Raw genomic sequence first — 26,923 nt, forward strand, 5'->3', positions numbered from 1 at the left:
AAGTATCACGCAGTGGGACTGAACCCGGAACCATGTGGTTGGTAAGCAAGCTATTTACCACACAGCCACTCCTGCACCTGTATGCGTGTGCATTAGCATCTATTTTATAACTGTATATATATCAAAATATAGATACATACTTATGTGTGTGTGTGTGTGTGTGTGTGTGTAGGCAAATATTCATTTGTCGATGTGTATATCGTGTATGTAATTATATATATATAATTATATACACATATAGATGTGGCAGTGTGTTAAGTTTATTTCCCAACCACATGGTTCTGGGTTCAGTTCCACTGCATGACACATTGGGCAAGTGTCTTCTGCTATAGCCTTGGGTTGACCAATGCCTTGTAGGTATATTTGGTAGATGGAAACTGAAAGAAGCCTGTTGTGTGTGCGTGTCTGTTCCTCACTTGTTTGAGAACTGGTGCTGGTGTATTTACATTCCAGAACTTGCATTTCTGCAAAAGAGACTGATAGTAAAAGTACCAGGCTTAAAAAGAAGTAATAGGGTCAATTGATGTGGCTAGAAATTCTTCAGTGTGGTGCCCCAGCATGGACACATTCTAATGAATGAAACAAATAAAAGATACACACACAAACGTGTGTGTGTGTGTGTGTAAACACACACATATATGAAGGCACAGAAGTGACTGTACAGTTAATAAGTTTGCTTTACAACCACATGGTTTCGGGTTCATTCCCACTGTGTGGCACCTTGGACAAGCTGACCGAAATCTTGAAGAGGGCCTAATAGACAGAAACTGAAAGAATCCCTTCATATATATATATATATATATATATATATATAGTGTCCTTGTGTCTGTTCCCCACCACTGTTTGACTATTGTTGATGTGTTTACCTTTTCTTTTCTATAACTTAGCGGTTTGGCAAAAGAGCCTGATAGAATAAGTACCACGCTTTAAAAAATATGTACTGGGATCTATTCATCTGACAAATTGTTTTTCATGATGTTGCCCCAGCATGGCCGCAGTCTAATGATTGAAACAAGCAAAAAATAAAAGATATATTCACACACATATCTGTATGCATGTGTTTCTCGTGATATCATGTGATAGTAGTAAGTGTTACTTTCATTCATGGAAAGATATCTAGCTATGGGGAAATACTACCTTACTTGGAAAAGAGATGAGGGTTGGTGAAAGCAATGGCATGAAAGCAGTAGAAAATCTGCCTTAACGAATTCTGTTTGACCGATGCAAACACGGGGAAACTAAAACTTATACACACACCCCTATGCGTACATGTTTTGCTGTGTATATAATATATATATAGTGGTGTGTATATATATTCGTATGTATATAAACTTATGTATGCAGATAAGGTTGTGTATATATGTACACACACCGTATATGTGTGTATATGTATGTATATATATATATGTACGTGTGTGCATATTTATATATATATCATACGTGTATATACTTTGTGTATATCTGTGTATATACTTGTGTATGCATATGTATCTAATATATGTGTACATATAATTGAACTTTTTTTTATATACACATGTATTTGTGTGTGTGTGTATGTGTGTGTGTGTGTGTGTATATTTATATATAATGTAGTTTTGCATCTTTCTTTTTTTTTTACACTCACGCAGGATATATATTGTAATGCAAGAGTTGTAAGGTACATTAAATATATTTTACGAAGCGTAAACATTATCCCATGTAGAACTCAACACGTTGAGTTGAGTGGATAGAAATATTTGTATCAAAATTTAATAAGTGTGATGCGAGTTTCGGCCGAGGCTGCTTTGTTCGTTCACAACAGTTGCTAAGAGCTTGGTTTGAAACCCTGAGTAGACTTATATACTTCAAGTTTTGCTATAAAGACACTCATGTTATTTATATATATACGTGGATACATCTGTAGATACAAACGTATGCGCGTACATTAGTATATATTACAGATAAGGTATATATTCATATTGTACACATACATACATACACAATTGTATGTATATGCGCTCGCGAATACGTATTAGTGTGTGTGTGTTGAGAATTTCAGTCTCATGAAACTTCTGACTTAGTGGCCTGAAACCGGCTTACCTACATACATATAATGAAATAATGTATGCGATTTATCGCTAGTAATTCTTAATTTCTGATTATTTATTATTGCCTTTATTATTATTATTATGAATAGTTTTGCACCATAGGAGATTTTGTAAATAAAATTATTCTTCTACATTGTTGTAGCTGTTGCTGTTTTTTGCATGTAACCTGATGGGGGCAAAAGTTTCCAAATATTTGCATTATCACACGGTGAGGGATTAGAGAGAGAGAGGGTAAAGAAAGGAGTCCGTGGATGTGTGTGTGTGTAATGAAATAAGTATAAGGTTTGTAAAGAAATATAATAGGGTATGTATTGAATGCGAAATAATGCTTGTAAGCATACACACAGATTGTGTAGCAATTTGCAAGTTGACAGCTCGGCATTTTGCCCGATCAATCCCCCAGCTGTGCATCGTGTATTTTATTCTCTTGATGTTGCGAGATACCAGGCCTTTGCGTTTCTTCTAGCAATAACGTCCTGTATTTCGAATGTTGTTATTGCGTGCTGTTGGTACTCTTCGCTTCACTGACTGCCTCTGTTCGACCCACCTCTCTCTCCCTCACCGTCTCCATCCATCCTTTCTTTCTTCCTTCCTTCCTTCCTTCCTTTCCCCCCCACCCTCACTGTTTAACTGATGCACGTCCAAGTGGTGGTGCCGGCAGTAGAATAACGGCTGTCCGCCTTACTGCGTGCATGCGCTGTATTCTGTAGTTTGTGCTTCTCTCTCCGGCTCTGCTGCGAGTGTATGTTAATCAAGTAGAGGAGGAAGTAGTAATGATTTATTCTAATCACATCACAATGCTCCAGTTGGTAAAGTTGTAGAAGTGGTTTACGTCTTGTTGAAACTATTTCTCTTCAAATTTACTGCTTCTCGGCCACCTAGCAAGTGTGAGTGTACGTAGCTTGTAAGTAAATAGTACCGTAGTTCGAGAACTTCATTCAGTGAGCTGCGGAAACTTGCTTGTAAGTAAGCTGGCCAACTCGGTAGAAAACAGTCGGTAGTAGTAGTAGCAGCGGTGGTGCTAGTAGTAGTAATAGTAGTAATCTTCTCAACTGCCCGCCCTGTGCAGCATGGCTGCAGGTTTTCGGGCTACGATTCCAGCCAATGCTTGTAGCAGGACGAATTACTCTCGGACAGCTGGCATACTACGCGCTATTATATTTAATTTAGCCACTAACGACGGATTTATAACTTGCAGTCGCTAAACCAAGCCGCCTGATCACATTAGTCAAATCAGTGCAAAGCAGCGGAACTAACACCACAAAGCGCTGGTTAGCTTATTGTTTGTTTGTTTTTTTCAATATACATACATACATACATATATATATAGATATATATATTTATATATATGGTATGTAATGAATATTCATGTATTCTGAAACCTACATCATACAAGACTTACCTGAACAGGAGTTAGGCCCAACGTGTTGAAAAATGCGAAAACGCAGTAATTTCGATAAAGTAAGTTTGTGATAATTTTATTCTTTTAGTTTTATTTAATATACCTTCCATGTGGGTCTTCATTCTTGCAGAGGTAGAGAGCTGAGTAACGGTTAAAAACAACATTGGGGTGTGAATGTGTGTGTGCGCCAGAGATAGTGAGGGTTGGAGAGTCTCTGTGTACGTAGCAGGCTAAAAAAAAATGTTTAGCGATCCAGTGTACTTTTACTGACTAAATACATGCAATTGATTAAAAATTCTGGTTTTAATTCTAAACAAAACTTCATCTGAGGTAGGTAATATCTTAGGTTTATTTTTTTTTAATCCCAATTTTTCATTTCTTCTTCATAATTGCGGCAATTTTCCAGCTGTTTCGTCTATCGAAGCACCCTTCGCTAAACAACTTTTTACAACCGCTGTACTGACTTACAAGTATGGCTGGCACCATGTTTATCTATTAATGTTTGATTCGCTTCAATCAGACCAATTTCTACCGTGATACACGTATGCCTATCTTTACCTTACTCAATAAATTTTTTTTTAATTGGTTATAATTAGAGTAATTAATTATACATTTCCGTTTCTTGAGGGCCTGTTTGATTCTCAGTCCATTAACATAACATCAGATATTAAATTTATAAAAAAAAAAAGCAGCTTAAATCGTTTAGTAATATGCAAGTGATAAAGTAATAGTTTATGAACGGTATTAATTTTTTTTGAACTTTTAATCTAATTCTTTGTCCAGGCAAAAACTTTGCTATTTTTGCTTTCTTAAATGTGCATTAAACTTTAGCGCTTTGGTATTGCTTTTTTTCTTCTTGTATTTATTTATCATTTTCAGTGACTAAGTGAAATGTGCTCATCATTACTGCTTATTTATCCAATTGTTATGAAATTTTAAATCTTAAAATTACATCATTGTTTAAACTTTCTGATCTAACATCACTTACAACTTTGTTGTTAAAAACTTTTTGCTTTGTTACTTTTTCGTTCTAAACTGATAATAGCTGTTAAAAATGCAACCTTCGGCTCCTTTGCCTATCACCCTCCCTTTCCGCAGTTTGTGTCCAACATGTTGGTTAGAACATAGTCTCTAACCTGTTGAATGTAAAGCACGTGCGTTATGTTTGGACATGTGCATAAAGTATTTATATAACCTCTCAACGTCACAGACCACATGGTGATTACGTCATCGTGGCATTCCCCCATTCACTTACAGCCTCTCCGATGTTGATACCGCTACTTCGTAAAGCAACAATTTAACTTAACCCACCCCCCTCAAACTGCTTCCCTTCAATCATCACTCCGAGTCCTGTCGGGGCTTTTCCCCCCCCTCTTTTGTTTTCCTTATTAAAAACAGTTACCTACTTTTCGATGTGCCTACATTCTTTCATTTATAACCAATAGTTATCATTCTAACATTATCGATCATGTTTCTAGTTAGTCAAGAAATTCAATATATTTCTAAGTTCCTTCTAAACATTTTTTTTTTAAGCTTGCGTCGTTGGTTCTTTAGCAATTACTTTCTAATTTGTTATATATATAGAAACGTTATTTAATGATAGAGACGTGCATGTATATATAACTACGTTCAACAGAACCATTAACTTGTTCGTTTATAAAAATAACCCCAAGCCATTTAATGCTGTTTCGTCAAGTACAGAAGAATATATTATTGCGTCCTGTGTGTGTGTGTGTGTGTGTCCCGAAATTGTCAATATAAAACCCATTTTAATCTAAGGGAAATAACTCCATTTTATGCCATGTTTTTGTTTTCTTTTTCTTTTCAGTACCATTATATATATATATATATATATATATATATATATATATATATATGATATATTATATCTTTGTATAATTTAGTTTAATTTTTATTCTTAATAATCTCTGTGGTATTATCTTAATAGTTATCACTATTCACTATGTTTGTGGCTCTGGGAGCTAATTGAGAGCAAGTCCCAATAACATTTATATACAAATAGCCATGGTTTAATTATACTAAATTCATCTTGAGTTTGATTCAACAAAAGTTTTAATAAGTCTTGTATATCCTCCCTACCAGTTCCGAGTAATAATAGACAGACATATTCTCTTGCATGGTAATATAAGTATGTAGGGATGTAGCTTAAGGGAGATAAATAAAGTCTCTTAGTCAGCAGTTATTACTGCTTGAACTATAATGTTAACTGATACTGCAAATCTAATTTGGTCATTTGGGTTGTATCACTTTTTTTGGTTTTTTTAAATCGGAAATATATGACAACTTATTCAACGGCAATCCTCGAGAGTTTTTTCTCTTTTTGTAATCAGTTTTCTAAATTAAAATTTAGTTTTAACCATTGAATTTTAATATCTCTTTTGTGTGAGTGTGTATTCTTGTTAGTCTACATTACATGCGCAAAGTACTGCAATGTTTAATCACTTAGCATCCAGTGTATTTTTTTCTAACGCGATTGTTTTTCGTTGAATTCTCCGTTTATTAATAAAATTGCTTTATCAACTATATTCTACATCATCAACGTGTAGCCGTCGTCCACATTCCACTGCGATTCTCATAGCTATTAACTATTACATTGTCGAATTGTTCACAATATCTTTATAATTAATTGTTACATATAGACAAACTCATGTCAAATATGTAGATGGTTTTAAAATATATAAAACTAGAGTAGCAGAGACAAGAGGTGGACATTGCAGTAATGGCTAGTATAGTCCTCAATGAAGCCATGCGTACCATCTCGCTATTCCACTGTTGTTTCAATAAATTTAATATCAAAAATAAGACAAAGGGCTGTAAATGCCAGTGGTTAAAAAGTACGATTAATAGATAACACTGATAGTTTGTTTTACTGATCTCGTTAGAACAACACAGACTTGGCGTGCAACAAGCAAAAGAATCTACTACAGTGACATCCAAGAGTAGAAAGCGCCCCCTACTTCTCGGGCGCAAAAGTCGCACCATCTGGTCTTTTGGTAGGAGGTAAAACCGACTGGCTCCAGAACAGATTTATTCATTGAGATAAATGAACAACGTTTCATTATTCTGTGGATCTTGCAAGTGCTTTCGAAAACAATTGGCATTTAAAAAATGGCAGGGAAAGTTCATGTAATTTCAGCATAACTACAGATTGGTGCCTCCCACCAATTCGTTTTCTCATAACTTTTTGAAAAAAAAAAACGTAATTTTTTAAATAAAATTTTGTGCAGACCTGGTGTAGATTTGTGATTATGCTGATGAAATTTATAGAAAAAGGAAATTGTTTTTTTGGTGGTGGTGGTGGTGGTGGTGGTGGTGGTGAGGGGACTTTCGGATAATTCGTCCCAACTCCCTCTCCCTATTTCGTTAACCACCAGTTTCTGTAACCTAAGCACTTTTTTCTTTTTTTTTTTTCTTTAGATTTATATTTCTAAATCATCGGCATTACATAATCTACACTCAAAAACCAAGTTTTTGCAAATTGTCGTTTAAAAATATGAATTTTATTGAGAGTTAGGAGGAAACAACCAGGAGATGCAAGTCAAAAGTTATTGTCATTCCAACGGCATTTGCATGAAGCATAGATATAGGTACACAATCTTAATGGCACTTTTTTCATAATTTGTAACCATTCAATAAATTGTCAGTGTTACAAATCAACACTACATGTGTGGATAATATAAAGCATTTCACCTGTTGATTAGTTATTTTTTAACAATCTAATTTTGATGTTAACAAAATAGCATCCCATTCTTTCCTTAGTACTTTTTGTCTGAAAGCATCTTGTTCAGATTTGGCAACTCCTGTCAATGCAAAAGAGGATGTGGTTCACTAAGTCCAAGAAGAATGGGCTAATGCCAAGAAACAGGGCATTAGATTTTTCTACAGATGTTGAGACCCAGTCTACCATTATTCAGTGTTAAAGAGATTTTTATCGAGACAAGGTAGAAACTTCTTTACCTCTTTAGGTAGAGGCATGTCTGTGCAGTTAAATTGATTTCCAAACTCATGGTTTTGGATTCTTGGTCAAGGTGCCATGTTGTGACTGCATGACACCTTGTGCCTTCTATTACAGCCCTAGGCAGACCAAAGCCTTGTAGTTGAATGTGGAAACTGAAAAAAGCTTAGTGTGTGTGTGTGTGTATATATATATATATATATATATATATATATATTAATATTTAGCAGAGGCAACAGAGTGGCTTGTGGTCCAAGAATTTCATGCATTACCACTTATAACTTTGATAAGTGCCAGTGCACGAAACTCTCGGACCTTAAATCACTTTGTTGCTTCTGCTGAATATTAATGAAATGTCCATATATTCATATTTTGAGTTCTGTTTTTCTCGTTTGCATCACCATGCCTACATGTGTGTGTGTGTGCACATGCTGGCAGCTCTTCACAGAAAAGCCATCCAGCTTTGAAACTCACACAGATTCCATACAACATATTCAAAGTGGAGGTACAACTGATGGTAGTGTGTGATATGTATGTTGGCCTGGTAGAACAAACAGGATAAATAGAGCTCAGTACATGAGTATTATATATTTATTTTTAATCAGCAGAAAATACAAAGTGACACAAGGGTTGGTAGTTTGATGCATGCTGCTTAACCACTCATGGATACACACACGCAGGGTTTTTGCTAACATGGAAAAAAAAACATGTTGAGTGAATGAATATTTGTGTGTGTATATGTGGTTATGAGATCCAAGTTTGATCCCATTGAAAGGTATATTCTACTGCTGTCTTTCACTCAAGTGTTTTAAGAAAATGTGGACAAGTAGATCTCATGGGTATACCATACCAGTATATAACTTTATATAATGTGCATGTACAGGAGTCTTTGAAAGTTATTGCTTAAATTTAAATGAATGAGTGATTCACTTGAGTGGCCGAGACATACTCATTTGACAATATTTTCAGGAGAGTCCAATGTGTGCATGAATATATGTTGGAGTCATCATCATCATATGTTTATTATGTGTGTACTTAGGTAGCAAAAGAAACTTAGGAAAATGACTCTTGCTCTTTGAGTCATTTTAATTTTTTATGCCAATTAAAAGAATATATTCATGTATTGAGTTCTCTTTCTCCTGGTTGTTTTCCCCCAAACACATCATCTCTTTTTGGGTGTATGTGTGTGTATATATAGATATAATGGGCATGTATATTTTGTCTTTATTTCCATGCATTTCATAGTTTTTAAGTGTCAGTTTCTTTATCATTATATGCTGAAAGTGTTTAACCTTTAGCATTTGAACTGGCCATATCTGACACAAACATTCCACTTGTTTTATATTCAAACTGGCCAGATCCAGCCTCTCACATCTACTCTATGATGTCATTCTGAAAAGAAACGAGAAACTACATCATCAAAATCTTAAAGCAGTAAGATAATGCATGATTAATTCAAAGCAATATGCATAAGTAAGCATTAAATTTGACCGAGTAATCTGAACATGAGAGTTAAGCAGCAGGACCATTTTTAATGGGGCCCACATTCTGGTCAAAACTATATTTCTATTTTATTGCCAACATTTTTCTCTGAAGATTAGTGTTCTGGATATCTTTGATTACTCTCAATGTACATAGTATTTACCGAGGGACCCCTAATATAACTTTATCTAAACATGAGTTACATTCTAATTTATTTTCCTGGCTTTCTTTATTGCTAATTAATAAACAATTTGTTATTTATCCTGTAAAGTTAGTTACTTATGTTTGTTTGTATCAAAATTAACCAAAGAAATAAAGAAAAATGTCTATTGTCTTCCAACATCCTTGCTCAATCCCTTTTCCATGCTGGTATGTGTGGGGTGAGTTGTCACAGTGTCTTGCCACTTGTTGGGCTCAGTACAAAACCACCTGTTATATACACACACCTGATGGGTGCTCTCTATATCACCAACCACTCTACAGCATAGATTCTTATCATGTCAGCAACGCTAGGAATGTTGTCTTGCTGCAGCACTAATGAGTTTCTACTACTTTGTGTCCTATTTCATTCAGAGTTAGTGCTCTCCTAGATAGTTGTGGCATGAGGGAGTTCATGTAATTTATATTCATGTAAAACTGTGGAATAAAAGAAATAGAAATAAACCATATTACATAGTTGAATTACATACAAGGGGCTTACATATCGGCTACATTTGATAATGTAGTTCTTTTTTACACTGGCTATGAAAAGTAGATGATGTGATAATGGACAGACTACATTTCATTAAAGTTTTGCAGGATTAGAGCTGACCAGGGAAGCTACACAAATTCATCATCTGGTTGCACTGCTTGCATGGATTCCTGTGACTCTATATTCAGTTTAGCTCTTCTGTTGCCTCTTTACAATCTGCCATGTTGCAGTCCCATAACTTAGCCGTATCCCTGGCAGGATGGCTGAATGGATGCTATGCATTGCCAAAGGGTAACATGTGACTATGCAGAACATGATCATCACTCCATGAGATATTTTCAAAATACCAGCATTCCCATAAAATCATAAAAATGTTTTTTTTTAATCCTAAACTAATTATCCCAAATTTGACTTGATTGTTTCATTAATGTTTTACTAATTGTATCATCTTTGTAATATTTCTAAATTTTCCGCTTTTTTCCCTTTCTCTCTCTTTTGTTTTTTAGCTGAAAATGGTCCACAGCTCATGTTGGATATTTCTCAATCATCTCCAATGGCTGGTTCCTTTGGATTGTTACATAACTAATACACCTGGTAAATATAAATTCGTTTTTTTCTTAAACACTCTTTTATGAATTAGGTAAAGTTTTTCACTTAGAACAGTGATTCTCAACTTGGCTTCATGTGACCCCCTTGTATATAAGATTTAGTGGGGCCCACATAAGCAAAATAGTAAATTGGGTTCACAGTAGTATTTTATGGGTTCAGGAACAAATTTTGCTTTATTTATATGAATATTTATTGCAAGAAACAACTAGGTTTCTTTCTCTGACAGTTTACATAGTTCAGTCTATGCAAGTTAATGTGTGATAAACAAAGTAGGAATTTTGAAAGAAGTATCTATAAAACTTGTCTTTAAACATCAAATGGCTAGTGAGGGTGAGGTAGGGATGTCCAGCAGCGTAAAAGAGTAATCAGAGGGATCCACTGACTTAGAATATTTAATTTTCTTCACCTGTAAATTAAGCAATTTTATCAATTCAGTGAATATTCCAATTATTTGCAGCTTGAAGAGTTAGGTTTTTTTTTCTTTTTCTATTTACATTTTTATCATATAACTTTATTTTCTCTAATTAAGCTAATCAAAATTGACATTTTTTTGTTAGCCTAAGAATATTTCTTTAGATGTTCATGAACCTTTAGTAACATCATCGCCTTTATATCTGGTTTTCTATGCCCATATGAGTTAAACAGGTCTCCCCTCCAGCACAATATCTTGCCACTTATCATGGTCGCTTACCATCTCCATGAAATTCTGCATCCTGAGATTAGCTTTAATCACTTGTCAGTATTTTCATACCTTCCACTTGTACCATTTGCCCAAATGTCATCGCCTGTGTGCCTCATATATCTATACCAGTGCAACTACCTCTCTTGTACACCTTATTTGATTCCTCTTACACCATTTTTTTCTCTTACTTCATTTGTGCTCTATAGTTCATGCACACTTACATATCACGTGGAGCATGCTTGCTACATTTATTTCCAGGCTTTGTGTCTCCTTCCACAGTAAGTGCCTTATTACCATGCAACATCGCTTCATAGACAAATGTCAGACAATATAGTCTTGGTGAGAGAATCCCTTTGTAGTCAACAGCTAGTAACTCCCTAAACTTTTCCCATCCCATTCTTACTGTTGCTACTGAGATTTCAGAACACCCACCTTCACTATTGATAAGGTTACCCAAGTAACATCTTTGGCACCTTCCAAGACTTTACAAGAACTTTGTTGGTGCTCTGACTGCTAACTATTCTTGATGATTACTCACATAGGCAGTCTTATCTCCATATCAGCTTACCCTGTCGTTTCACTCCTGTGCACCAATAGTTTACATTGTGTGCATGAACAGAATTCCTACCTACTGTTTTTCTGGTTATTGGACATGGCTATAGAATTCTGTCTCTCTTCCTCTCAAATTAATTTACTCGTTGTGGACCTCCTCAACAAGATCTACGAATACATCCACACATGTGCTCTCACTATGTCATAAGTAGCATGGATGTAATATTGCTACATCCATCCATGAGATAGACTTTTGCTTCTGAGAAAATGTGTGGAGTTTTGTGATAGTAATGTGATGTTCAACAATGTCATTGTTGATGAACCAGGTTGCCTCCTAGCTCTCACTTTTACCAAAGAATAGTGTACAACTGGACACAAACTTAAAACGTTTTTCCTAGGTTTACTATTAGGTCTCTCAAATCTAAGTTTTATTTCCATGTTAGGAATTTCTTCTCTGTGTCTGAGACAAATTCAGCCATGAGAACTTGGACATGAGCTTGCATTATCTGATTTTTCTACTCTTTTATGTCCTGGAGAACTATAATAAACAGGTGGGGATGAGTACCAAGACTTTTTCTGTTCCTTTCTTGGTCCATTAGTTTGATGATTCTGTAGTAACTGCCTTTATACTTGTCATGCGTTAATGATGACACTGCTATGCTAGTACGTCCTTACATATGCTCTACTTCAGATATTTTCACCATCCCAGTAATTATTTCTGTTGTCCAGCTGCTTGTCAGGGCATCATATCTTCGACCCTTTAGCATTCAGATTACCTTGTCAAATGTAATGCTTATATTCATGTTGTTTTGAATTAATCATGCATTATCTCAAGGTTTCGAGATTTTCATAATGTGATTGTTCATTTTTAGAATGACATTGTAGGTTAAGTGTGAGGGGCTGGATATGGCCAGTTTGAATGTTAAAGTATTAATCAAGTTTTCAAGTATGCATTTATTAGGAATTGTCCCTTGGTGTAGTTCCTCTCTCCCATGCATTCTCCACTTTCAGGAACCTCTCATAATACCATTTCCAAGCATCTTCTTATGTTAGTGAGGATAAGTGAGCTACTCATGATCGTGTTGGCACACAGCTTTGCAATCATAAGTACCTCTGATCCTGTCACCATAGAATATTGCTTACCTTCTGCTTCTTTCTGTTTCATATACCTAACACCTTCACTTCTGATATTATTTATTGTTCCCTCTAATCTTTCCAGACCTGTCTCTTCACTGTTATGGCTTCAACTACTGTACCAATCCACTACTATGTCACATACCTGTGTGTCTGGTAACCTTACCCCAGTCACGGATCTAACTTGTGTAGTATGGGGTTTAGGTCGTTTATGTCTATCTATGCTTGTGTGTATAATTTAACACAGGCAACTGAACCTCAGCTTCAACATGTGGCCAGTATTATTTGAGTATACAAATCTATACAAAACTAATGGTTGTTACAAGGTAGCTTTCTTTGTCATTTGTCAGCATGGGTGTTCATGGTATTTGGGGACCTCCAAGTTATGGGAGGGGAGGTAACTCTCAAGGAATTAGGCATCAAGAAAAAATATTCAGATGCATGTACTTTATGCACATTGATGCACACACACATCTGCATGTGTGCTCACAAGTGTAGGCTAATACAGGCATATATACAGAAGATCTATACATATACTTATGATATCCATGTGCAATTACTAAATGCTGTATGCAATAAATTACTGAAATTTTGTTTGCAATCCAGTGGTAATTGTTAGTAGGCTCAAAGGGAAGGGGAAATAATTTACCAAAATTAAGAATTTTTAAAGTTAATCCTCATGCTTTAAGGAAAGGGCTGTCTGATCTTTGTGGGCAAGGGAAAATACAGACATAGTACAAGGCTGATGAGGTCAAACAAACTGAAACTTAATTAGTTGAACCTGCTATTTAGTAGTTTTTACCTAGCAAAGAAATGAATATGATTTTTTCTATAAGGAAAATTTGGATAATTAAATTAAAGCACTAAGTGGGGAAATAACTCAAAAGGAGTCCAATGGTATGAATTTTACAATTGAGTTAAACTGCAATATGCTTGAGTGGTGTATGAAATACTTAATTCATTGATGTCTTTCTAAGCTTACAAAAGGAAATTAGTCTAATGGCAATTGTTAGTAACATGCAAGGGGAGGGGGGAATTTCAAAATTTAAAGAGTCAATTTGGTAAAGGGACATTGGTTTCTGCTTGGAGGCAAGGGACAATTATTGACATATATGTTTTAGATTTCACTTATTATTAAGAACCACATACATAACATCAATCATCTGATCAAAGATTATCAGAAGTTAAAATCTATCATTGTGCAGAATTTGTTGGAAGATCTATGCATAACAAAAAAAAAAAAAAAATGGGAAAGGAAACTACCTCTGCCTGGTGGAGGATAATCTGCTGGGCAACACAGAAGACACCATACCATCTACACATTTCACAATATGACTGGAAATCATCTTCATACTACCAAGATAGAAGATTCAAGAAATATCAGCAGAAACAATGTACATTATCTCAGAATCACTGATGACATTATATAGATAACAAGATAGTCTAGAAGAGACAGAAAATGCTGAGAAAGAGAATTGTGTAATGCAAGAAAGACCTCCAGACTGAAGATACAAATAATGGAAAAAAATGAAGTAATAGAATTAGTTGAAAATAACATATATAAAAGAATAAGTGCGAAGTGAGCAATAACAGAAAAAGACATTGGAGAAGAGATTATTGCCAGAACAAGTACAGCAGGGTTACGAGGTCAAACCTTCCAGTCTATCCCAACAGAAAAATCTTTTGGGGTTTGGCATATTGACTGGTATTTTTATTGCTGTAAATAAAAGAAAATGGGACATGAGCAGCCATATCATTCAGAATAATAGATTAATTGTTGGTTAAAATTCATGGAATGGTGACCAATGACAGAAATGAAAAAATAAGGAAATCCACAAACGAGATGGCATGACAAAATGGGTCACACAGAAAAAAAAACTGCTAAATTTTACAATGTTGTTTCTGCAGCAATACAATCATCCATCTACGTAGTAGTCTTTGTTACAAAGTCTAATGGTTTTCAGGTCTGCTGCTTGATGTCAAATCTCTTGTCCTTCAGAATAAAAATTGACAAGAGTAAAACTAATTGTTAATCGGCCCCTTTAAACTAAATTTTCTTTATGATGTAATGCATTAACTTATTGAGTGGATTTTGTAATCTCTCTATGACAGTCATTATTGCTTAATATGAAAATGTAGATTACTTAATAATTGTGTAGCAACAGTTTACAGTATATCTGGCAGTTATTTTTGGTATAGATCAGATAAAACTGCATCTTAATTATTACGCACTTAGAACTTGTTGGGAAAATACTGTTACTTGCTTGTATTCTGATGTCATAACATGATGCATACCTATTAAGATGATGCAACAATACAGAGAAATGTTGTAAAGTAAATGATGTATTCATCACCTTTTACAAATGCCAAATTTTATATAAACTTTGATGGCTTCGACCTACCTTTTAAATATTTTACACAGCTTATTTTTTTTTGTGGATTGGAACATTTTGAAAAGGGCAAAAACCAATCAAGTGTGTGTGCATACATTCAAACACACACATTTATTATTATCCGTAACCTGCTGATAGCTGAATGTGGCTGTTTATATGGAATGCTAATAGCCATATCAGAAGTTTTGGTAATGAATTATCTCCACCACTAGTTATTGTGTTCATTCACTGTTGTTCAATAGTTGAGATCAATTGGGTCTTGAATGAGTTTTTGCTAAAGCCAGTATGTGTTGTGTTATTCATGTCTGAAGCATTTACTCTATAAATCAGATCCCACTCAAGCCAGTTATGGTTGAGGAAACAATTGCTTCTTTCTACAGTTGCAATCTTGCTGATATTATTTGGTCTAATATTTCTAGCTACTTTATTGTAATTGAATATCTTGGCCCTTATATTATGTAAACAACCATAACTTCAACAGAACTCTTATTATAGATTCTGTCTGTGAAATGCAGGAAGTAAGTTTTTATTGAGACTAAGAGACACCTAACTGCATTTGTATCCATGTTCATGCTGCATAGTGGTACAAGCAGTGTCATTTTCTTGTTCTAACATTTAGTGAGTTTAGCTAAAGGTGTTTTTAAATAATGTATTTTGTTCCACAAACCAGATCTTCTCAATGCACTCTGATATTTCATCATGACACCATTTGTCCTGACTAAAGTGTTACCTGTCAGTGTTAAGAGTTTCTGCTTTTCCAGTACAGGGTTTCCTTCATTGTATGAATTTCTACTTTGCCCTCATAAACAAGTTACCTTCAGTATAATATAACTAAAAGAGAATAAATACTGTTTAAAGGATATTAACCATTTAGCATTTAAACTGGCCATATCTGGCCAAAATATTCTACCTGTTTTTTTTTTTTGTTTTTTTTTTTATTCAAATCATCCAGATCCAACCTCTCATACTTACTATACAATGTCATTCTAAACATAAACAATCACATCATCAAAATCTCAGTTATAAGATGATGTGTGACTAATCCAAAATAATGTAAATTAATAACCATTACATTTGACAGAGTAATCTCAATGCTAAAGAATTTTAAACATGATAAAATGAAGCTTAGTGTTACCAAAAATATGTGAATAATAAATATAGTTAATTAATAAAAACAGTAACACTACCAGGACATTATTGTGAAGCTAATTATATACGATAATTAATAATAATAATAAATGTGCAATTAATATATGCAATAATAATCAAATCAACTACTAGATGAGCAATCATAGACAATGCTAATAATGTTAAGTATGAAGTGAATTAATTTGTAGCAACATCAGTAATAATTAACTGAACTTTTCTTGTATGATCTAAGTCTTTTTCGATGTGTGTGTGTTGAAAGAAAGAAGGAATATGGAGTAAGGGAAATAGTTCTGGATGGGAGAAAAGCGATAGAAACACATAAGTATACTGTTGCATTTGCCTGGCATTGCTCAGTGTACATGTGTGTGTGTGTATAACTTCAGGCTGCTTTTAGGAGACTGTGTTTAGTTGTTTCAAAGCTCATAACTAAGGTAAATGAAAAGATAGAAGCACGAAACTTTGTTTGCTTATTTATCATAACATAAGGAAAGATGTTACTCAATATGTCTACCACCAGCAGCTATAATCGATTACAGATGGCAGATGGCTGGGTCATACCCTCATTACCTCATCCAGATTGTTAGATCTGAATGCCTCTCCTAAAGGTACTCTTCAGAGTACCAGTGCTGCTGTGAGGTGTTATATTAGGCTTGTCCTCAGTGAATCCCACCCATTCACACACATTCAAAAGTCACACGATTTCAGATCTTGTAGATTGAAAGGCCAGACCTCTTTGAAAACGGACTGGAATTTTTTTCTTTCAAATTATTCCGCTCGAGTTTTGAAACCTGTGCTAGTGCAGTGCAGTCTATGAGAAACATAACCTCGTTCAGGCTATGTTTGGTAATCCATGGCATAAAACTTTAATCAAAAATGTTCAAACACTCAGTTGTATTGATGTGAAAAATGCTTCGATGAAATGAGGTGGCTTCACATGCTTGTTGCTCGCAATAGCTCCAAACTTCATCACCAGGGCCAGATTCTCTTTTTGCACAGTAGGAACTTCAGAAAGTTTGAAAGAAGTAACCCACAGTTGTGGTGGTGATTTCTGGTTGACAAATTCTTTCTCTCTCATCAATTTGTTTTTTTCCTTTTTGTTAGCTGGTGTTTTGATCTGCTATAACAGATGATTTTAAACCAGCTAGAAAGGTGCAAACATGCTTGCAGTCACTGCAAGTATTGTGAAGTGAACAGAACATTTGTAGTATTAGCATGAGAGTATGATAAAGTATTGCCTTTCTATGCTCAGTATAAGTGGAGGCGCAATGGCCCAGTGGTTAGGGCAGCGGACTCGCGGTTTTGATTCCCAGACCAGGCGTTGAGTGTTTATTGAGCGAAAACACCTAAAGCTCCATGAGGCTCCAGCAGGGGCAGTGGCGACCCCTGTTGCACTCTTTTGCCTCAACTTTCTCTCACTCTTTCTTCCTGTTTCTTGAGTTACATTGCGATGGACTGGCGTCCCATCCAACTGGGGGGGAACATATATGCCATAGAAACTGGGAAACCAGGCCTATGAGCCTGGTTAAGCTTTAGAAGGGTGTATAAATTTAAAAAATGCTCAGTATGAACAATGACATCGCAAAGACCACACCTGGTATTGTTATTTTCAGCAATAACATTTCACTGCAACGATTCCGTAAACACTAGTGCAATCTGTTGCAGTGTTTAATAAAAGAAACTTGTTGCTAATACTTTAGTCGTGTCACATGCAAAACATTAACTCCTTATTTACAATACATGTTTATCAATACATAACATTTTAAAAATTGTCCCATAATTTAAAGTAGCTGCATATTTTTTTTCATAATTAAAATATCTTTGGCCATTTAGACTAGTTAGTGCTATTGTGTTTAAGGAAAGTATTTATATAGTAAAGGTAAGGCTTAAATACATAGACAAACAGGTTCCCACACCATCCAACAAAAATATTTTTCTTACCTGTGGTTGGCGTTAGGAAGGGCATCCAGCTGTAGAAACTCTGCCAAATCAGATTGGAGCCTGGTGTAGCCTTCTGGTTTCACCAGTCCTCAGTCAAATCGTCCAACCCATGCTAGCATGGAAAGCAGACGTTAAACGATGATGATGATGATGATTTCAACAACAATAACCCACAAATATGGGGTTCGCTTCTTAAACTTCAAAGAAATTTTTGAAGTTTTAAGTGCCAAGATTCTGAACAACGACTTTTCTTTGTCAATTATATAATTCCTCACATTCTACAAATGACTATCTTCTCCTACATTCACATTTCTGACTTCTTTCCTCTATGTCAGTTATTTCATCCATATTGAATTTTCATTCCCCATATTCTGTTTTAATTCTTCTAAATGTTTATTTTTAAATACACAGAAACAATGACGTAATTTTGTTATTTCTTATCTCTTCCTGGTTCTTGCTCTTCTACATATTCCATCCACTTGAAATTCTCAGTACTTTTTATAACTGACATCTTTCATATATATCATATGCCTGTACAAGTCTTTTATGTACATTACATCTGACTCCTCTTGTATCCAATTTTTCTCTCCGTTTATATGTGCTCTGGCAATCATACATAGTGATATTATGCATCCAGCAGAACAGGTTCAGCTTGTTTCTTTCTTGTAGTCGCATATCATTACTGAAGTTCCGCATTTTGCTACCATGCAGAATTGCTCTTAGTACTCATACAATCTTCTCTTCACTCTGAGAGCAAAATCTTTTGTTGCCAGCAGAGGTAACATCTCTCTGAATTTTTTCCACTTAAATCTTAGCTTGGTAACTGGTTTAAAAGAGCCGTGCAAACCATGTGCATAGATGCCACAATCAAAATTAGAATTAAAAATGAATTTAACAAAGAATTTAGCATACAGTTTTGTGTAGGTCAGAGTTTGGTTCTCACCCCTCTTACTACATTCCTCCAGGTCATAACAGAAGTTTAGGACTAGCTGCCTGAAAGAAACTACTTGAAGGTGCTGACCTAGTTCTTACAGCTAAATCAATATCTAGAGTCAAAAGGTGTTCTATGAATACAGAAGATGTGAAGTAGGATCTCAGAAGTGGTTAGCAGTGCAAGTACATGTGAAATAGATTCCTCCAGAAGGCTCTCATTTGATATCTCTTTATTACATAAGTGACCTAATTAGTAGAGGAGGTGGATTTTCTAAAAGCATAGTTGCCAATATAAGAATTGGGATAATTTACTCTTGTGGGTTTCTGAATGTTCCCTTCTAGGCAAAGGTTCTAATCTTTATTTACCAACAAACTGAGTTTGATCTTCATTTTCATACCATGTGTTGTCCTAAGTCAAGCAATACAGTGATGGCTTAACCCTTTTGTTACCATATTTCTGTTGAGATGCTCTGTGTTTCTTCAATTAATTTTAAATGTAACAAAGAAGTTAGTAAAATAACTTGGTTACCATTAAGCTAGTGTTAGGAACATAAATTGTGACTAAGGTGGAAGATTTGGTTTAGTGGAAGATTTTAATTCAGAACTTTTGAAAACAAGACATTTGTATTACAGAGTCAGAGGCGGTTTCAGGCAGGTTGGTATTGGAAGGGTTAAACAGTGCTGCTCTACATGGTCTCATGACTTGTGTCTGTAGCAGTGTTACAATTTGGATGTATTTAATTCTTTTTATAAAGCTTTTAAAATGATTTAGTGTCACTGTTGATAAACTCCACATGCTTCAGTAGCTTCAAATGCATAGTGACCTCACAGTCAAACTAGCCAACAATGGTAGTGTTGTAGTTGCTTAGCAGACTGCCCTTTACCAGAAGAATATCCTGTCAGCTTAGCAATATAGATTACCTAAAGATCACACACTTCAAAATCCAGAAACTGCTATCTTATAAAAGTACTGGTTTTGAAGTGTGTGATCTCTTTCTCTGCATTCCCTTCCACTGTAGCTAACCCTCACCATCAGTGTAAGTCCTACTTCTACAATCTATTTTCTCCCTAAGTTGCACAAACCAACCATCCAGGTCACTTCATCTCTGCCTATAGTTAATTGTCCCACTGAACTTTCTTCTTTCTGTAGTGATAAACTCCTATCAACCTTTGCTCTCACCAAGTATACCAATCATGCCCTTAACTTTTGTAACTCCTCTTTCTACCCCACTAGACCTGTGCAACTCTTATTCACCATAGGTATAAAATCCTTGTACACTTTCATCCCCAGTGATAAAGAGCTCTTAAGTATTTCTTTTCCTCTACCCTTTACTTGGACCCAGCTCCACTTTTCTCTGATAAGTATTAAACAACAAACTACCAGGGGTGGCCATGGAGATTAAGATACTCTTAATTACACCAACCTTTTCGAGGTTCAGATCTTTGTTCATTTTATTGGATCTGCCCTTGAATTCTACACTTGTTAAGTAGTGACTGTAATGGCACCATTGCTTCAGCCAGAAACAAAATCTTTGCCTTCATTTGTTTCATCAACTATTTCCATCCATCTTTATAATTTTACCCTTACCATTTCCAATACTTTTGTTCCCTATAAAAATACTGATTCACATTCCTACCTTGACTTTTATTTCTTTCATCCTTCTCACACAAGGACCACTGCCCTTTTTGTCACAGTTTTTATGACTCCTTTGGATTTGTTGTAAAAACTTGGATTTTCTTTTCATGTCTAAGGAAATGCACCATATTTTCCTTGCATAAGGTTACCCTGTATCATTAGTGAACTCAAATCTTCAGGTTCTTAACAGAAACTCTTTTATCCTAAGGAGTTTTACTTTTCTACAGCTCTTTACATGTCTACACTTGCCTCTGCAACTGTCATTTCCTTTCCTCTGGACCCTCTTACTATCATTATCTTTGCTAATCCTCTCCTTTAAAAGGGACAAAAATATGTGTAACCTTTAAAACATTAAGCTTCTCTTGTAACCAAGCACTTTCAAATGCTTCCATTCTGTTTACTACACCTTTTTCATCATCAAAAGTATGTATATAATTGGCCCCCAAGTTTCGATTTTAGCATTTAGTGGCAGAAAGTGAATCTTATTTGTAATGAAATGTTTGTTGAAAACCTAGAAAGAGAAAGGCAGTTTATATGTAATTATGGGTATAAACTATTTGATATTGCTGTTATGATAATTTATTGAACTCAAAGGTATATGTGTCACTATGTGGGCGTGTCCAGCTAAGCATACATATTTCAAAATGTACAGATATTGTCTGAGAGATGTTCCACTCCTTTTTATACATCTCCAATAATTTTGGTCAAAATTCATTGAGAAATTGTAAGGTTGTTTCAGGATGTATGTAGTTTATGCACATGTCTGTATGTGTGCATATTTAAATAACAAATATTTACGCATCAACATAGCATATATACAGTAGATGTATTCTTTTATTAGTTTGTCATTTGACTGTGGCCATACTGGTGTACTGCCTTTTTAGTTGAACAAATCGATTCCAGAACTTATTCTTTGTTAGCTTATCTATCGGTCCCCTTTGCCAAACCACTAAGTCACAGGGGCATAAACACACCAACATCGGTTGTCAAGCGATGGTAGGGAGGACACACACACATATATGACAGGCTTTCAGTTTCTGTCTACCAAATTCCCTCACAAGGCTTTGGTTGGCCCTGAGGCTATAGCAGAAGAGACTGAACCCAGAACCAAGTGGTTGGGAAGCAAACTACTTACCACACAGCCACTCCTTTTCCAAAACTTTCAATGTGAAAAGGTAAACAATGTAACTACATTTGAATGTTCTCTCTGCTCACAGAAAAATAATTGGGATTGTTTTTATGAGTTGTTTCATAGATCATCAGTGGGGACATACCCTGATGTTTTGTCAACCATGAGAATTACTCTTCTAATGGTTAAATAATCTTGCGAGCAATTACAGTATGAAGATACATATTAGCCGTTCAAAGACACACAAAAACTTTTATTTTCACTTAAACATTTATTATTCGGTGTCAAAAATTTTTTTTTCACTCACTGTGGCCTGGTTGCTGCTACAGTTCCACTACACTTACTTTCAACACAATCTCAGATCAAATCAGTAGCCAGACTTGTTCATCTCTGAAAAATCCTTGCCATTTAGCATTCAGATTACTCTGTTATATGTAATGCTTATTTATTCACATTGTTTTCGAATTAATCATGCTTTATCTCAAAGCTTCAAAATGATGTGATTGTTTATTTTTAGAATGACATTGTAGGGTAAGTGTGAGAGATGAGAGCTAGTTGGTTTGAACATAAAACAGAATATTTGGAGCTTACATGGCCAGTTTAAATGCAAAAAGGTTAAAGATAATCCCAATAATCTTTCTCTGTACAAAAACTACATTCAAATGTACTTATTTATATTTTTCACAGTAAGTCTAAAGAAATGCAGATATGTCTACATGTTATGCATGCATGCACACACACACACACAGAGGTCGACCTCCTGCTTTCTAGCTGATGATGATGATGATGATATGATACCTCTTTTAATTGTGACATAATTATGTGAGGACACTTAAATTTCCAGCAACCAATTAGCTTTTTTCACCGCCAAATCTTCTTGACACACATTTCTTTAATCACTAGTGACGTATCATGGACCAGAAACACTCTCCCTACATCTGACTATAATAGTATGGAGAGGCAAAATTTTAAAACTAAATCTAATCCTTTTAGGACCTTCTCTTTTAGTGAAGAGCAAATTATTTGATAACTTACTAAGCATGAAAGAGGAAAAGGTAAATCTATGCCCTTTAGTTATGTTTGAAGAGAGGCATTAGATTTTGTTTGAAACATTTACACCTTCACCTTATAGTTGAATGGCTGGAAGAGTGTTTCTAGCAAAAAAGTTCTTAATAATGTGAAAGCAACCTGCTAGGAATTTACTCCAAATTACCACTACTTCTACTACTTGCTTTTTTTTAATCCTGCAAAACAGATAATCCAGCAAAGGTCTGAAACCAAGAGTGCTGAAAAATTAATGGCGTACCTGTATAATGTGTGTGTTTGTGTTGTTGATATTGCACCGTCTAACTATTCTATTTTTATAACTGCAACCCTTTCTCCACTCTGCTAGCTCTTATCATAGACTGCTAAACTTTTCTGTGTAATTTTGTTTTTAAACAATTCTGACAACATCTAACAATTTCACTTCCTACAGCCCACCAACTACTTAATTCTTTTACCAATTCTGTTATCAGTTCATTGTTTTAACCATTCTTGTCAGCTCCTCCCCTCTTTACAGGTTAGGATTATTGGTTATCAATGTATATGTCCCTTTGTTCCTCATCTCCCACCTCATTTGGCTGGTCCTTACCATTTTAATTAATCTGTATCTCTCTGCTACTATTTTGATCACTCGTACAATTTCCACATGTTCTCACATCTCTTTTACTACTTACACCAGCTCGATCTTCTCTCTCTCCTTTTCATTCCTCAATATCAAAAACCTTCATTTTTTTTTCTCCCTCTCCAAAGAAAGATAAATATCCAAAACATGAAAGCCTCTCATCATGTATAAATGATATTCCACTGTTTGAACTATTTTGTATTACTTTTTGCTGAGGCAGAACATCACTAGTTTCTTCCAGTTCTACTTTATTACTTGGGATTAGTCAGTAATACTAGAGTTAATCTTTCAATATCAGCCCATCTGAGATTGCCCCTAGTTCTGTGGTACAAATTCCCTATTTTAAAGTGATCCAATTAAAATTACATGTTAATTTTATTTTCCAAACATCAGATTAATAATGACAAAGTTATTTCAATAAATTCATTGTTTTCAAAACTTACTGAAAGAAAGGCAGTCTATTTTAACAGAAATATGGTAACAAATGAGTTTAAAAGGATCTAATTCCAGTAATAATAAAATATCAAATATTTCATAGATAATTCCACTCATTATTAATAACAATTCTTTCATTTGTGCCTGAGTTGTGTGTTCTTTGCTACCCAGTTTTTATTGTATCCAAATTTACAATAATACCATGGTTGGGTGCGAAATTACTGCAGTGTTGCCCTTTACATGTTAACTTGTATGGTATGGTATGGTATAGTTGTTTAATAAACGAAGAAAAACGCCAGCAGCACAACTAGAAAGAAAGCTTGATTTCAGATAGTTGCTGCTACTGCTGCTGTTTGTAGAGCCAGCTGATAATGAATCACATCCCTAATGGTGCCCTTCCAAATACAAGAATCACATTCTATGAATATAACACAAACTTTTTTTTTGCAGTAGGAAGGAGTTGTTTTTTGGCAGCAACTAAGTTTACACACACGTGTGCGTGCACGTTTACCACACATACAGAGGAGAGGAAGCATTTTTCTTTTTCTTTTTTTTTTTAATCTTCACCAGAAATACAGCAATTCAAAAATAGCTCACTAGTATTTGTGCAAGCAGGTATATAATATGGCTTTTATTATTAACCAACATTAACACTTTAGTTATTAATGAAAATAATCATAAAATTTTTGTTTTGCTTCACATTTTGCCGTTTTAAGGGGAATTAAGCCATTTTACTATGGTTTTATGCTATTTTTATAATATTATTTATAGGCAAGGATTGTCTATAATTAAATTCCTTCATTCACATACAACTATATATATATTCTTTACTTGTTTCAGTCATTGGACTGCAGCCATTCTGGGTCACCACTTTGAAGGGTTTCTTAGAAATTCAGTTCAACCTCAATATATATTTTCTAAGTCTGGCACTTATTGAAGCACCAGAATGCAAATTTATAGTTAAATAAACCTACACTTGTATGTATGTATGTAATTATGCATGTGTGTATACATACACATATATATGTGTGTGTGTATTCACACACACACACACACATGACATTGGAGCTCAATGCAGTCCTCTGGCCAGTCAGATCTTATCAAGCCCAGGTCAGCTTAGAGCATGGATGTTAAATGATGATATATTGGGTTTCTGAACAGTTTCCATTACCATATTCACTCATGCGGTATTGGTTGACCTAAAACTATTGTAGGAGATACCTTCCCAAGGTGCTGCTGGGACCATGCAACTACAGAGCAAACTTCTTGGCCACATGGTCTTGCAGTGTTTATATTGCAAATAAAAAATAAAATAGAATGATGAAACATTGAAATATACCCATCTTTCATCATTTTAGAGTCTCAAAAGTAGGATCACATGTGATGTAAATAAACATTTGTATGACTTTATATATTTATTCTGGGAATAATTTTTGTAAATTTGAAGACCACAATTGGTTCTGACTGACTGGTCATAAGTTGGTCTCTAGACCTATGTAGCTTTGTTTTATATTTGTACATTCTTAAGGTACATTCTCAGTTAAAAGTCACACCGCATTCTGTATTATACTATTGTGCTGGCGTTAGTCAAAAATATCAAAGTGTCAAGCAGTCGTCTTATAAACAAATACAAGGTTGCCCTGATGTGTCTGCAACAGGATAGTCATCCAACAGAGTAGCGATCAATAACCAAGCACAGGAAAAACATTTGTTAGCTGACATCATCCGTAGACTGGTTAATTTCTAAGAAATTAACCCCAATAAATTTCAACTGGACTATCTATTATTGCTGCCGGGAGCTGGTACGGCAATCGACATAAAGTTGATGATGACCTGTATTACTTCAGTTATTTTTACTCCCCTGCTGCCTTTACTCAAGCTCTCCCTTTCATCAGCCATAATCTATCAACTCCTTTTCAGACCCTCATATTTGCCATTACATTGAATCCCCCTTTCCCAGATCATCATCCATCTCAAATTTTCTCTTTGCACATTTTTCCTGCAGCATTTCAAGCAGAATGTTAACAGCATTGGGCTGGCTTGATTTGGAAACCTTGCACAAGGTATTGGCACGAACCCTTCTTCGAGAGCAATCCAATAATAAAACAAAAACCATAAGACAGCCATTCAGACAACTATTATAACTAAGCATACTAATGTCTATTAGTACATGAACATCATCATCATCATCATCCACTTTTAGGTGCTCACAAGGGTCAGACAATTTGAAGATTTTCCTCTCACCAACCCTCACTTGCTTCTAAGTGAAGTAATATTTCTCTATGACCAGACTTTTTTTTTTTGAAGATTGGAAATGAAGGACACTGCTTAAGTCAAGACAAGGAGACAAAAAAAGGTTTCTTTCACTTTCTGTCTACCAGATCTACTCAAAAAGTTTTGGTTGGCTCAGGGTTATAGTAGAAGACCCTGATTAAAAATTGCTTATGCAGGTATTATAGTAGAAGAGGAATTAGGTAAAGTACAGAGTTGGCAAGTTTAGAGGGGCAGTATAAGACACGGTGGTTGCAGCCAAAGTGTGTTTGTGGTTGAGTATTGATTGATAACTAATGAAGTAATAGTCCAGAAGGTATGTGTATATATACACAGGACCACATTGTAAAATGGTTGGCATTTGGAATGGCATCTATCTGTGAAGACCATACTAAAAACGCATTGCCAGCATTGGTGCCATGTAAAAAGCACTCAGTTCACTCTGTAAGGTGGTTGGTGTTAGGAAGGGCCTCCAGCTATAAAAACCCTGTTAAACCGTCCAATCCATGCTAGCATGGAAAATGGACATTAAATGATGATGGTGATGATAACCCTGATGAGGAGTATATCTATACCCTAGAGTGAGTATATTATTTATTCCTGAGACTAAATAGATTTTCTGGTCTTGCAGAGCAAGTCTTGTCCTAGGAGTGCCATTTTTGTTATAAACTACAGTGAAAGCTGATAAAATAGACTCGTTAATATGGTTTTAAATTGTGTGCTATTTCTGAGTTGAGGCAGTGTATGCTTTGATATAT

The 26,923-nt window shown here is 35.2% G+C and overlaps 1 protein-coding gene across 6 annotated transcripts in view; it reads left to right on the plus strand.

Moving 5' to 3' along the window:
* Positions 1 to 26,923, plus strand: part of LOC106876440 (zinc finger protein 236) — a 194,159-nt gene that overhangs the window by 153,151 nt on the left and 14,085 nt on the right. For 4 of the 6 annotated variants that reach the window (XM_014924998.2, XM_014924989.2, XM_052967501.1 and 1 more), the window contains one exon: positions 10,145 to 10,232. The gene's annotated coding sequence lies outside the window, so the exon portion shown is untranslated. Of the gene's footprint in view, positions 1 to 2,590; positions 3,549 to 10,144; positions 10,233 to 12,700; positions 15,910 to 26,923 lie in introns of those variants that run through there. The other 2 variants (XR_008264007.1, XM_014925008.2) reach the window with 2 other exon arrangements.

This window comes from Octopus bimaculoides, chromosome 4, assembly GCF_001194135.2.
Source record: "Octopus bimaculoides isolate UCB-OBI-ISO-001 chromosome 4, ASM119413v2, whole genome shotgun sequence".
Classification (NCBI taxonomy): domain Eukaryota; kingdom Metazoa; phylum Mollusca; class Cephalopoda; order Octopoda; family Octopodidae; genus Octopus; species Octopus bimaculoides.